Source organism: Balaenoptera musculus, chromosome 19 (assembly GCF_009873245.2).
Source record: "Balaenoptera musculus isolate JJ_BM4_2016_0621 chromosome 19, mBalMus1.pri.v3, whole genome shotgun sequence".
In the NCBI taxonomy this organism is placed as follows: domain Eukaryota; kingdom Metazoa; phylum Chordata; class Mammalia; order Artiodactyla; family Balaenopteridae; genus Balaenoptera; species Balaenoptera musculus.
The window spans coordinates 54,232,204-54,247,262 of record NC_045803.1 but is presented as its reverse complement, the minus strand read 5'-3'; the positions used below and the strand labels follow the sequence as shown (position 1 = coordinate 54,247,262).

Below are 15,059 nucleotides of genomic sequence, written 5' to 3'. Positions count from 1 at the left end.
AACTACAAACAAGACGAAAAGACAACCCTCAGAATGGGAGAAAATATTTGCAAACTAATCAACGGACAAAGGATTAATCTCCAAAATATATAAACAGATCATGCAGCTCAATATTAAAAAAACAACCCAATCAAAAAATGGGCAGAAACTTAAGTAGACATTTCTCCAAAGAAGACATAGAGATGGCCAAGAAGCACATGAAAAGCTGCTCAACATCACCAATTATTAGAGAAATGCAAATCAAAACTACAATGAGGTATCACCTCACACCAGTTCAAATGGGCATCATCAGAAAATCTACAAACAACAAATGCTGGAGAGGGTATGGAGAAAAGGGAATGCTCTTGCACTGTTGGTGGGAATGTAAATTGATACAGCCACTATGGAGAACAGTATGGAGGTTCCTTAAAAAATTAAAAATAGAGTTACCATATGACCCAGCAATCCCACTACTGTGCGTATACCCAGAGAAAACCATAAGTCAAAAAGACACATGCACCCCAATGTTCATTGCAGCACTATTTACAATAGCCAGGTTATGGAAGCAACCTAAATGCCCATCGACAGATGAATGGATAAAGAAGATGTGGTACATATATACAATGGAATATTACTCAGCTAGAATAAGGAACAAAATTGGGTCATTTGTAGAGACGTGGATGAATCTAGAGACTGTCATACAGAGTGAAGTAAGTCAGAAAGAGAAAAACAAATATCGTATATTAATGCATATATGTGGAACCTAGAAAAATGGTACAGATGAACCGGTTTTCAGGGCAGAAATTGAGACACAGATATAGAAAACAAACGTATGGACACCAAGGCGTGAAAGCAGCAGGGGTGTTGGGGGGGGTGATGATGAATTGGGAGATTGGGATTGACGTATATATACTAATATGTATAAAATGGATAAATAATAAGAACCTGCTGTATAAAAAAAAATAATAAAATTCAAAAAAAAAGAATAATAAAGTGCTATCTGAATATACTCAGACATACATCATTTAATTTTTTCATTTCATTCCAAATTCCTCATTTATTACATGGCCATCTCTCACACAGAAAAAAAAATAGTCATAATACTTGTTAAATATGTGTTCTTTTCTAAAATATTTTATCAATTCTAATGAGAAATAACACTAATGAAACATTTTTAATGCTATATCAAATATATTTAAGGGATGTCAGGAGAGACAATGTGGCACAACTATAAAGCAATCAACTGAGAGGTAAGAAACATGAATTCTAATTCTAACAGCATTTATTCAGTACTCAATGTATACCATGCACTGTGCTAAATGTTTAACTCATATTCATTTATTTAATCCTTATACTATCCCTGCAAACTATGTACTATGACTATCCTATTTTCAGATGTGGAAACTGAAGCACAGAGAGGTGATATGACTTGCACAAGGTCACACAGCTAATAAGTGGCAGGGGCAGACTGTGGGACTTCAGAGCCAAAACACCTAACCATGGTTCAATATGATCTCTCTAGTCCTGGAATTGCCACTAGCTGCTTAACTTTGTTGGAGCCACAGTTTCCTAATGAGTTAAAGAGTTGATTAGAGATCTTTAAGAAAATTTCCAGCCCTAACACTTAAAATATCATGAAAACCATGACCTTACAGAATCTTCCTCTGCCAAATGCTTTATATTAAAGTTACATTTATCACACAACCAAACACCCATATCTGGACACTTACTTTCTAGCAACAACTGCAAGATAATCCAGAGGAAGAATTAACTTAAAAACCAATCATGGTATGTAAGTCACAGGAAAAATACATCTCCTTGGAGGAATAAGGTTGCAGTTTATCAGTCCTAAACTCACGAATTTCCCCAGACACTGATGTGAGACCGACCTAGAGGGCAGGTTACAGAACTGGGTTTCCTACAATATGGTTTCTGAACTAACTAAAGAGCTTCCAAAGCATGTACATTTCCTGACATTAGGCGGCAGAAAATTCTTCCCCCTTCAGAGCAAAAAGTCCCCCAGGACCTCCTAAAGGAGTTGTAATTGATTTTAAAACATCTCACCAAACATAATTATAAGTACTTGTGTGCTCGCTTCGGCAGCACATACACTAAAATTGGAATGATACGGAGAAGATTAGCATGGTCCCTGTGCAAGGATGACATGCAAATTCGTGAAGCATTCCATATTTTTATGTATATGTATAGCGGATTCACGTTGCTATAAAGCAGAAACTAACATGCCATTATAAAGCAACTATACTCCAATAAAGATGTTAAAAAAAAAGTACTTGTAAGATTCCTCAAAATACCTCTTTGGAGTATCCATACAGAGACACAGAGTAGAGCTATACATTTGGAGAAGAATTAATATTAAATTTATTTCACCAAACACTGTGAACTACCCACTAGTGACCTACCATTCAGCTTACCTGAAGAGCAAAAATTCAAATTTAAACGATTGAAGTCTCAAATCTTATTTTAATAATACAAGCAGGATTGGACAGTATCTTCCTGCAGTGTGTGAAGTAGTTCATACTCACTGTACTTTTTCACTGTGTGTAAAGAGGGACATCAAGTGGTTTAAGTTCTGGAAGATGGGCATTTTCTCAAAAATCTTTTAAGCTCTTATGGCCCCCTGGCAGGACAGATAGAAAAAAGGAGTGCAAAGGATAGAAAATTTCAAAACACTCATCTTTTTAAAAAATTACTTGAATAATTTCAGCCAATTTTTGTAAGGATCAATTTTCCTTAGTTAGAGACAGTTTTCTTTTGGATATTCAGTCATATCTCAATTATCCCCAGTAGGTAAGGGATATAATAATGTTTAGAATACATAAATAATTTATGTATCATGGTATGTGTGTATGTAGGTATTTTGTTATATAAGCTATTTTGCTTTCCTATTGCATTTTTTATGTTACATAATAAAGTTAATTTGTTATTCCTGAACAACAACAAAAAGACCTGAAAAAGCCCAAAGCATTGCGAATGCTAAGGTCAAGTTGTGAAAAATAAATTTGCTACAGTATGCAAGGACTAAACCATACAACTTTTTTTAAAAGATAGTTATAGCTTGTCTACATCTATGATTTGAAATGTATCCCAAATAAAAGTCCTGGGCACGTCTATTCCCATACATTTGTAATCCCTTTGTCCTGTTTATGGAACAGATAAGTGAAGAAGAGCTTTATAACAATTTTCAGCAAGAAAGAAAAGTTAGGCTGGTGGATAACTGCACAGAAAGCCACTACTGACAAGAACCACCTGCCTATTATTTAAATATTTCTCATACCAGAAAAGCATGAAGTTCTTTTGAGGTTGTTTCTCCCCTTAGTCCTTCAGGCCAGATTCTACAGATAAGGGGGGAAATGAGAGGCATTACTACTTGGTCTTGCCTGAGCTATTGAGTTTATAGTAAAATAAAATATAGTAAAATAAAAAGCTAATATGGACACTAAGCAACAAAAGAGTTAAACAAGTATAAATTGAAATAACAAAACTCATTCTGTAACAGTGACACCTTCAGCTCTAAGTGAAGTGGAATGATCAATGAAGTACATGGGCAGGGGAGTCCCAGCACCTCACTTCCAAGCCTGGTCAGCCTCTTCCAAACTCTAGCAAGCTATTCAACTGCTCTAGATCATGTTTCTTCCTATGTGAAATGGGAATACCCACCTCAACGGGTTATGGTGAGAAACAAATAATCAGATTGAAAGCATTTGTCAAAGTGTCTGGCACATAGCCAACACTCTGTACATGCTAGCTGCTACTCTTATTAACCCAGGAGTGAGATTATCCAACTGAGGGACAATATTTGGACAGGACATCCTGATCTGAGAATGTCTCTCATTTCTCATACTGACATAATTTAAGTTCTCCCTTTCATGAATTCTTTTTTGAAAACTTAATTCCAAAAGTAATACACATATATTTTATAAATAAAAAACACTAAAGAATAGGTTCAAAGTGAGAGTCCTATACCCATCTCCAATACCAACTGCGATTATTCTTACTTTAAAAGTCACAACTGCTCTTGGTTTGAGAACCAGTTTTGTTCTTCGTTTTATATGTGTCTATCCCTTTATATGTTTAAACAAAAATAGATGTAGTTATTTATAATCTTTTAAAATAGAAATTGAACCATGTTATAAAAATTATTCTAATATCTACGCTTTCACTTAACAACATATCCAGGATATCCTTCAGTATGTGTTAGTGTGTGAAGATTTATGCTGTTGACATAAATTTAATATTAAATTTTAAATAAAGAGACAAGATAAGGACACAAAGTGTTCTTTCATCACTGTTTAACTTTTAAGAGCGATGACTGCATTGAGATTATGTTGATTTTTTTAAGTCCTTTACCATTTAGAGATATCTACTGAAATATTTACAGATAAATTATATGATGCCTAGGATTGGCTTCAAAATAACTGGAAGAGGGATAGAGAGAAGGAAAATGAGGGGATAAAAATAAAACAAGATTGGCCATGAGTTAATAATTAAGCTGGTTGGTGAGTATATGAGTGTTAGACTATTCTCTTCTCTGTACTTTTAAATATTTCTGAAATTTTCTATATTAAAAAATTTTAACATTTTCTATCCTTAAAATTTAGCTATTAAATTCCAAACAGCTATGCATTTAACTTACAGCAATTAATTTCTGATTAGTTTAATCAACGAAACCAATGGTTCCCAACACCCATCCCCTAAACAGCACAAACAAAAAACAACTTAGCTTCCTTGTAGTTTGAATGTTGCTATAAAAATCCAAATACAATAACCAGCCCAGAGAAGCAGTGTTCACTAATGTTATGGGGGTATTTATGAACAGGTGTAAATTATAAACTATTATAATTATTGCTTTTTAGAGTTAATGAAGAAGTGTTTTCCTTTTTCTCTTATGTTGAAATTATAGCAGCTGGTTGAAAATAGAAAAACAGTTCTTTAGTCTATGTACAGCCAAAAAAATCAAGAAGATAATGTTGTGTGCTTTATCCACCCAGATAAAAAGACATACAATCTGGAGTGTACTCACCAAAACTCTGCCCTGCTGAAGCAAAGAGAAGGCCTTTGTTATGCCACTGGAGTAGAATAATTTTTTGAATCTTTGATTTGTATTTTGCTCTATGTACACCTCAATAGTTTCAAGAAGGCAGACAAACTGTTAATATCTTAAAGGGCACAGAACACAAGCTGCTTGGATTCTACAGCTCTTCCTGACTCTTGGCAATGTCTACACTCACTGAAGAGGTAGGTCCATGTGGCCTGAAGGCAGATGGGATAGCCAGAGTACCTTCTAGGGCAGCAAAAGGGAAAAGGAAAAGTTTTCTCAATATTGGAAAGAGGACAGGATTCAGAAGGTGCAGTGAGACACAGAACCTGGCAAGACAAGAGGGTGTCTGTGTGGTGCACCCAGAGAGGCCGAATGGTTGGCCCCCCAGTCCTTTCAAAGATTCCTAACACCAAGCATGAACTAGAAACAGTGGAGGAGCAGAGTCTAGTAGGACCAAGCTAGCTGGACAATGGCCATCTCCATATTATCCAGTGAGAGCCAATGATCAATGACAAGAGCTATGATCTTCACTATGGTTTGGCACCATTTAAGATCCTGAATCTTTGCACAATGTTTGGGACAAGAGAGCACTACATACATATTTAGATTTAATTCCTGCCAGCCCAGAAGTATGATGAGATTTTACCTAGATTTGGGTTTAAGTGACTTTAAAGAAAATAAACATGTGCAGTAGTTTTTACAGATCTGGGTTTGTGTTTGTTAATTCACACAGATGACTCCATTTAAAAAGCAACCATGCCAATAAAAGTGGCTATAAAAGCAACCTGTATCCATGCTGTAATAATAACCATGTTTCACATCTGCACAGCTTTGTACATTTGGTAAGGTGTTTTCACATGTTATCTCATTTGATCCTCACAGAGTTAAGAGGGTTCAGTGGCTCTCGAGCTGTTGAGAGTAGATGGGCAGGAGCAAATGGTTTAATGGAGGAGAGGATTTTCTCCCAGGCATCTGGTCACTAGATATGTCCTTTGCTCAGCTGCATTCTCATTTTCTCTCTCTCTCTCTCTCTCTCTCTCTCTCTATCAGAACAAGAGGGAAAATTTATTCAACTCTTCCTTTAAAAACATCTGTACAAATTTGTCATTTCTAGGATGAATATCACAGAACCCAATGCCAAGGATGACTTGACTTCTTAAGGGGTTGCAATTTAGGCTGCCACCCAATGGTGGTAGTAAGTCATGGCAAAACCTTCTCATGAAACAGAAAACCAGAACAAAACAACAAAACAAATACCTGTATGCATATTTGAGAAGGAAAAGAGATTATAACACTTTGCAATGCCTTCTTACTATCAGAAACAGATATCTTTCTTAAAACAACTCAACAGATGTAAAGTTTATTTAAAGAGTATTTTTCTATTGCAAACTTTTAAAGCCAAAGGATTTAACAGAAGTTGCCTCTGAGGAATGGGAGTTGGGGGAACGAAGCAGGTAAGACTTTCATTTCTCTACTTAGTACATTTCTATATTTTTGTATTGGTTACAATTAAAACATATTACTTTTGTAATACGCTTAATTTGAAAACTAAAGAATTTTTTAATCAAAGGAATCTGACATCTAATTCAGTTCTTTTCCTCTTTATCACAAAACATCATTGCTAGTTCTCTTTTCCTTCTATAACTTACAGGGAATGAAAAAGAAAACCCTCGTTTCTTTCTTTTAATTGTTCACTTTTGTCACGAATACTCCTGCCCTGGCTTGTCCATGCCCTCTAGCCAGGAATTTCCAACTGTGGCAAGAACACCAGAGAAGGACTCAGAACCAGCGTCAGAATTAAAATTTCACTCTCCATCAACCTACACCATCTGGTGAGGGTACAAGGCTGAATGCATCTGTCATTGCTTTTTCAGGCATACTCAGAGCAAACAGGCAGTAATCTAGGAGAGCAAGTTTTTTGTTTGTTTCTTTTGTAAAGTTGTAACAGGAAAAATTTCCCCAAAAGGCAAAATGCATTTTAACGTCTGCAAAACTTACTACAAATAATAAATAAAATAACAGAATAGCTACATATAACTGTCCTTGTAAGAAAAAGAATGGGCTTTTTATTTTTGTAATGTGGGACTCATATCCTTAAGAGTGGTAGAGGAATATGAAACAGTGAAAGCCACTGATTTGGCTTGGTTCAAAGTCCCAGCAGCCTCCTTTTCAACTACTGGCTTTGACTTCTATAAGTTTTCTTTGTAAGTAAGAACTTGTCGTAGGTAAAAAAAAAAAACCATTCAGTCTCTCCAGCCCTCTGATTTAACTTTTCTTTTGTTCCTCCTTATTATTAGTAAACACACAATTTCCCCTAGAAGAAAATAAAAATCCATCTTAGCTGTGTCTTGACTTCCACAACCATAACATGTTCCCCTAACAATTCATTTCCACATTCTTTTTCTTTCTGAGAACCCCCTCCATCATTCAAAAATGTCTTCCAGGTTTAGACATGGTAGCTTCATTTGCATAAATTAATCATATTTTTAAATTTTTTCTCTTCACAATCCCCATAGCAACTGGCTTTAGTAACTTCCACAGAGAGTCCAAAGATATCATATCTTTTAACTGAACAGAATATTTTGAATAGAATTAGTACAGGAAAATAAGATGGTTTCATTACCACATCCTTGGCCTTTCATTCCTTTTTTTTTTTCTTTTGTAAAATAAAACTTTGTCAATTCCGCTATACAGAATTGGTTAGGTATTCTGGGGCTTATCAGTTATTAAAGAATGTGTATAATTTTAAAAGATGCTATCTCACCCATTTTAAAGAGCAGTTTTTCATGTATTCATTCCCTAAGTATTTGAGTATACTAAGAACCACTTGAAGCTGTGAAAGATTCAGGTAACTATAAAACTCAGAACTGCCCTCCTGCACCTGCAGTCATGTTAGGTGACAATAAAAAGCAGTGTATAATTAAACACTGAAACTGTAAAACAGCCCTATCAGCATTCAGGAAAAAAAAGGAAATGATCATTTTTGGTTGATGTAAGAGGAAGATGAAATTTGAATTGGGTTCTGAGAGATAGGCAGGATTTGAAAAGTTGAAAAAAGAAAACATTATTCCAGGCATCACTCCAGAAATAGAAGGCAGTATGAATATTTACATGCAGGGTAAATATGGAATGTTTGGAGGCACAACGAGTAGATTAGTTTGGCTAGAAGAGGCTAAATTGAGGCATACAAGACAGGGCTAAAAAGCTAGGAGATAATGCTAGAGGGCAGGTGTAGAAAGCCTTGACCATCAGCCTGGATTTTATCTTATAGGTGATAGGATGAACTAGTTAAAGTAGGAAATTAAAAGAAATTAGGAAGAGTAATCTAAAAGAATGTCTGAGATTACTTGAGGGCCAGACTTTCTCCCTACCTTGTTTTTTTCTTCCTCCGTTTCCCTACTCCACTTTCAGTCACAGTAATTTTTTTAAATTCAGTCTCTAAACACTTTCTATTGAATTATAATTAGCATTAAACATATTAGTTTCAGGTGTACAACATGATTCGATATTTTTATTCATTATGAAATAACTGCAATAAGACCAGTTAACATCCATCACCATACAGTTGTTACCATATTATTGACAATATTCCCTATGTGTACATTACATCCCCATGGCTTATTTATTTTATAGCTGGAAGTTTGTACCTATTAATTCTCCTTCACCTGTTTAGTCCATCCCCCGACCCCCTCCTCCTCTGGCAACTACCAGTTTGTCCTATCTATAACTCTGTTTCTGTTTTGTTTCATTTGTTCATTTTGTTTTTTAGATTCCACAAATAAGTGAAACCACATGGTGTTTATTTTTCTCTGTCTGACTTATTTCACTTAGCATAATACCCACCAGGTCTTTCCATGTTGCTGCAAATGACAAGACTTCATTCTTTACTATATAGAGAGAGAGAGAAAGAAAGAGAGGGAGAGAGAGAAAGAGAGAGAGAGAGAGAGAAAGGAAGGAAGGAAGGAAGAGAGACCACATCTTTATCCATTCATCTGTCAGTGGACACTTAGGTTGGTCCTATATGTTGGCTACTGTAAACAATGCTGCAATGAACATAGGGATACAAATATCTTTTCAAATTTGTATTTTCTCCAGATAAATACCCACAAGTGGAGTTGCTGGATCATATGGTAGTTCTACTTTTAGTTTTTTGAGGAACCTCCACAGTTTTCCATAGTGGCTGCACCAAGTTACATTCCCACCAACAGTGCACGAGGGTTCCCTTTTCTCCACATCCTCACCAACACTTGTTTCTTGTCTTTTTGATAACAGCCAATCTGACAGGTGTGAGGTATCTCATTGTGGTTTTGATTTGCATTTCCCAGATGATTAGTGGTGTTTAGCACCACTCCACGTGTTTTGACCATCTGTATGTCTTCTTTGGAAAAATGTCTATTCAGGTCCTCTGATTTTTTAATGGAGTTGTTTGGTTTTTTGGATATTGTGTTGTATGAGTTCTTTATATATCTTGGACATTAACCCTTTGTCAGATATATCACTTGCAAATATCTTCTCCCATTCCTTGGTTGCCTTTTTGATCTGTTGGTGATTTCCTTCACTGTGCAAACGGTTTTTAGTTTGATATAGTCCCATTTGTTTATTTTTGCTTCTGTTTCCCTTGCCTGAGGAGACTGCTAAGACCAGTGTCAAAAAGGTTACTGCCTAGTTTTCTTCTAGGAGCTTTATGGTCACAGGTCTTACATTTAAGTCTTTAATCCATTTTGAGTTTATTTTTGTATATGGTGTAAGAAGTGGTCCAGTTTCATTCTTTTGCACGTAGCTGCCCTGTTTTCCCAACACCATTTATGGAAGAGACTATCTTTTCCCCATTGTATATTCTTGTCTCCTTTGTCGTAGATCAATTGACCATGTGAGCAGGGGTTTATTTCTGGACTCTCTATTCTGACCCATTTTTCTATGTGTACGCTTTTGTGCCAGTACTGTACTTTTGATTACTAGAACTTTGTAGCACGCTACGCATGCTGAGCGTGTGATACTTTCAGCTTTGTCTTTCCTTCTCAAGATTGCTTTCGCTATTTGGGGTCTTTTGTGGTCCCACACAAATGTTAGCATTGTTCTAGTTCTGTGAAAAATGCTATGCATACTTTGAAAGGAATTGCATTGAATCTGTAGATTGATTTGTGTAGCACAGACATTTTAAGGATATTGATTCTTCCAGTCCATGAGCACTATGTATCTTTCCATTTATTTGTGTCGTTTTCAAATTCTTTCGTCTATATGTTATAGTTTTCAAAAGTACAGGTCCTTCACCTCTTTGGTTTAATTTATTGCTAGGTATTTTTTTTCTTTTGATGCAATTGTAAATGGGACTATTTTCTGTTTCTCTCTCATAGTTTATTAGTGTATAAAAATGCAACAAATTTCTGCATATTAATTTTGTATCCTGCAACTCTACTGAATTCATCTATTAGTTCTAATAGTTTTTGGTTGTTGGTCAGAGTGATGTTAAGATTAACACAATTCTATTGTGCCGTTTTTTGCTTTGTTTTTTTTAATTTATTTTATTTTTGGCTGCATTGGGTCTTTGTTGCTGCACCCGAGCTTTTTCTAGTTGCGGCGAGTGGGGGCTACTCTTCATTGTGGTGCACGGGCTTCTCATTGAGGTGGCTCCTCTTGTTGCAGAGCACAGACTCTAGGCACACAGGCTTCAGTAGTTGTGGCACGTGGGCTCAGTAGTTGTGGCTCACGGGCTCTAGAGCGCAGCCTCAGTAGTTGTGGCGCACAGGCTTAGTTGCTCCGCAGCATGTGGGATCTTCCTAGACCAGGGCTCGAACCCGTGTCCCCTGCACTGGCAGGCGGATTCTTCACTGCACCACCAGGGAAGTCCCCATATTGTACAGTTTTTAAATGATGCCATTCTCCTGGTGAAACAGTTCAATAGCTTCACAGGAACTTTCAAAATCCTACCGACTTAACATATGGCCTTTAAGATCTGGCCCTATGTTGCCTCTCCAGACTTGTCACTTAACACAATAGCCATCATTCAAACACCCTTCCATCTGAATTAAATTCTCCTTCATTACTCCTGCCCCTTACCCTTTTTTGTCTGGTATAGACTTAATTCATCTTGCGGTCTCAGCTTAGGTGTCACTTCCCCAAGGAAAGCTCTCCAAGCTCCTCAAATCCAGATTAGGTTTCCTGCCATAAGTCTTATCCCTGACAGCATTTAAGACCTGTATCCTTGTCTGTGGCATACCATCAGGGAAGGGGTATTTTCCACACCACCTACCAAAGGGCGAGGAACATAAGAGATGCTTAAAAATATTTGTTAAAGAATGAAAAAGGCAGAAGGCAGAAAAAAATAGGAGTCTATGACTGTTAGTCATAAAGTAGTAAGATTTAGAAGTAAGAGGGAACACATTTTGTGAGAAAGGGAGATCTGATATTGTATGTCAGTTTCCCAACTGATGCTCCTTATTTGTCCTCCATGGCTGTGTCAACAGAACTCTCCTCTTTCCTGCCTTAAATAGATACTTAACCTTGGCTTTGCTGTTTTGGCTTGTAAAATGATTATCTCTTCTTTGGTTATAGCACCCAATTTCTCTTTAAAGAATTACCCTCCCCCATTTTGTATAGTCCTAAAGGGACTATAAATCAGGTCTTGCCCTCTCTTAGCTAAGACTCAATGAGATTCTCTCCTTGACTTTGAAAAACTGAGTGTCCTAAGAGCAATCACCTGATGCTCATCATTCCTGCAGTGGCACTAAGTTAGTTCCTGCTTCCTAGATACCTGGGCTGCCCTGGTTTCTGTGCTTTTAACTTGTCCTTGTTCTCAAACCTTATTATGAACTACTAGAAATGTCCTTCTAATAAATCCCCATTTTATTTAATAAGGCATTGTCAATTTCTGGTACTTGCAAAAAACAAAAGAACAAAAGCTAACAGAAAAAGAGAAAAAGAAAGAAGAAAGAGGAAAGGGAGGGGGGAAGGGAGGGAGGAGAAAGAGAAGAAAAAGAAATGCAAGATATATATATAATTTTAAAATTTCTAGCAGCCTCATTAAAAAAAGAAACAGATGAAATTAATTGTAATGCTAGGTTTTATTTAGACCAATACATCCAAACTCAGTATTTCAACATGTAGTCAATATAAAAAATATAAATATTTTACTTTCTTCAAGTCTTTGAAATGTGGTATATATTTTACACTTACAGCCCATCTCAATGCAGACAATAAATTTGCAAAGGCTAAAGTGAAATGCAGTCCTTCCAAAACAATGAAATGTGTATAACAGGAAAATATTTTACACTGCTATAATTTTTAAATTTAACTAAATTTAAATATTCTGTTACTCAGTCACATTAGCCACCTTTCAAGTGCTCAGTAGCAACATATGACTAGGCTTACTGTACTGGGCTGCACAGCCTTAGACATGATCAGCTCCAAGAGTGAAGAGACTCAGGGGATGTGTTCTTGATGGATTTAGTAACTGGAAGGAATTGGAGGTTTTCACACTTCCAACAAATTCCATTATGAAGGATTCAGAATTGTGTAAAGACCTATGAAAATATCTCTTCCCCCAAAATGATGTTTGCTTGGCTGGGTAACTAAAACAGGTTAACACATTATTGAGTGTGAAACCAATCCTCTGTATTCTACAATTCAATAGCATAGAGAGATCAAGGAGTTATCTTCCCTGTCTGGGAGTTTAATTCAAAGTTAAAATTACATTATTACTTTTAAATCACTTCTCATTTATTACATTTTGATGGCTAGAAAGACTTTGGGGATTAGCTTTAAGTATAAGTATTTTCTATGTCAAATAAAAATGTAGAATTTTGAAGTTTGAAGAATTTGACCTTCATCCCTCAGACAATGACAGTCATTGTAAATTGTGGAGTAGGTCAGTGGCCATGATGAGGCCAATGTTTCAGGAAAAGGAATCAAAATCCAGTGTGCAAGTAGACTGGTAACAACAGAGGTCCAGAGGGAAGGTCTGGAGCTTCCAGCATCCTTAGCTGGTGTACATATGCTCTTACTTCTGTCAAGAATTGTTTTCCTCTTAAGCTGATAAGTAAGACATGTGCCTATCCTTCAAGATCATATTCATAGTCAGCTCTGTTTCCCAGATGCAGACTACAGAATGGATCACTTCTTCACCTTTGCTCCACAGAACCTCTTTCAAAATCCTGAAAAGTCAAATTCACAGAGGCAGGAAGTGGTATAGTGGTTACCAGGGGAGGAGGGAATGAGAAGTTATTGTTCAATGGGTAGAGTTTCAGTTTTGCAAGATGAAAAGTTTTCTGTGGATATATCGGAGTTACAGAGGCACAAAACTAAATGATTGGAAGGCCTTTCCCCAGGCTAACTCCTCCCCTTTCAGATCTCAACTTAAATGTCCCACTTTTAAGAGTCCTTCCCTCTTCCAGGCCAGAATGGTTTAGGTGCCCTTGCTACACCCTCTCATGAGCCCCATACTTTTCATGTAGGGCTCTTATTATAATTGTAATCAATACCTAATTTTGTGTCATATTAGTTTGCTAGGGCTCCCATAACAAAACAGTATGACCAGGTGGCTTAAACCACAAAACTTTATTTTCTCACAGTTCTGGAGGCTGGAAGTTCAAGATGAAGACACAGGCAGGTTTGGTTTCTTCTGAGGCCTCTCTCCTTGGCTTTCAAACGGCCACCTTCTCACTGTGTCTTTCCCCTGTGCATGTGCATTCCTCGTATCTCCCTGTGTGTTCAAATTTCTTCTTATAAGGACACCAGTCAGATTAGATTGGGACCCACTCTAAGGGCCTCACTTTAACTTAATCACCTCTTTACAGGTCCTGTTTCCAAATACAGCCACATTCTGAAACAAAATTCTGATGAATTTTGGAGGGACACAATTCAACCCATTACATGGGATCACCTCTGTTGTTCCCACTTGGTAAACTCTATGACAACTCATCTCATTCTCATTTCAGGACCTTTACAGTTGCTATTCCCTCTTCTTAGTACACTCTACCTCCAACCCTTCATCCAACAGGTTTTTCTCAGCTTTCAAGCCTTGGCAATATCATCTGACAAGAGCCATCCCAGATCACCTTATCTAATGTAACCCTAAAAGTCACTCTATCACATCATCATTTTCTTTCTGCCATGGCACTCACCAGAATGTCAGCTCCAGGACAGGGAGGTCATGTGTTTTTACGCGCTAGTGTAGCTCAGAGATTAACCCAGCGTTTCACACGCACATGCGAATGAATAAGTTTCTATAACCACTTACCACATTATCATGACTTTCTGAGAAAACCTGCCAGGGCATGGCCATGTTTTATTCATGTGTCAGCTCTCTGGTCAACCTCAGCTCTAACACTTACCAGCTGTGTAAACTCTGGTAAGTCCCTTCACCTCTCTGGGCCTCAGGTTCCCAAACAAATACCTTCTTCAGAGTTCTTATGAGGATTAAAATACACGTGGTATACCCAGCATAAGAATTCGGCATACACTGCACGCTATCAGCTGAAAAGCTATTAGGCTAGGTGTTTTCCAAAGTACGGCAGCTGTGAACGGTGTGACAACTGTCTTTAGGTGGCACACGGAGCATTAAAAGTATCATCTTGGCAACGTTCTTTTAACTCCTCGGATTAAAACAAGGTGATGTTCTCATGCTCGTATGTCTTTGACATCTACCTCTTCCTATTCTTCCTCGTTCACAGATCATTTAGGTTCAGAGACGCACACACCACTTAACAGGTGGATTTAACACTGTTTGTAAGGGCCATTCTGCGGCCAGGCCACCTGGGTTCATCCCCCACCTCCCTCCCTCCCTCTGGCTTTGGGCTAAGTTCTGGAACCTGCCTGTACCTCAGTTTACTCAACTGTAACAAGGGGATAATGACCGCCCCATAGGGTTATCGAGAATATAAAATGAACTTATGACACGTAAAGTGATGCAGAACATAGAAAGCCCACCAGCCACGTCAGAAACACGTGAAAGAAACGGTCGGGGGGGTGGGGGGGCGACGGCTGGTGTGGCAACTATCTCAAAGGTCTCACCAGGGCGACTGGG

At 37.4% G+C, this 15,059-nt stretch overlaps 1 non-coding gene across 1 annotated transcript; it reads left to right on the top strand.

Moving 5' to 3' along the window:
* The first annotated feature begins 2,066 nt into the window (after positions 1-2,066).
* LOC118885991 lies at positions 2,067-2,173 on the top strand. Its single transcript, XR_005017623.1, has one exon. It is a non-coding gene; the product is annotated as a U6 spliceosomal RNA (small nuclear RNA).
* The last annotated feature ends 12,886 nt before the right edge of the window (positions 2,174-15,059 follow it).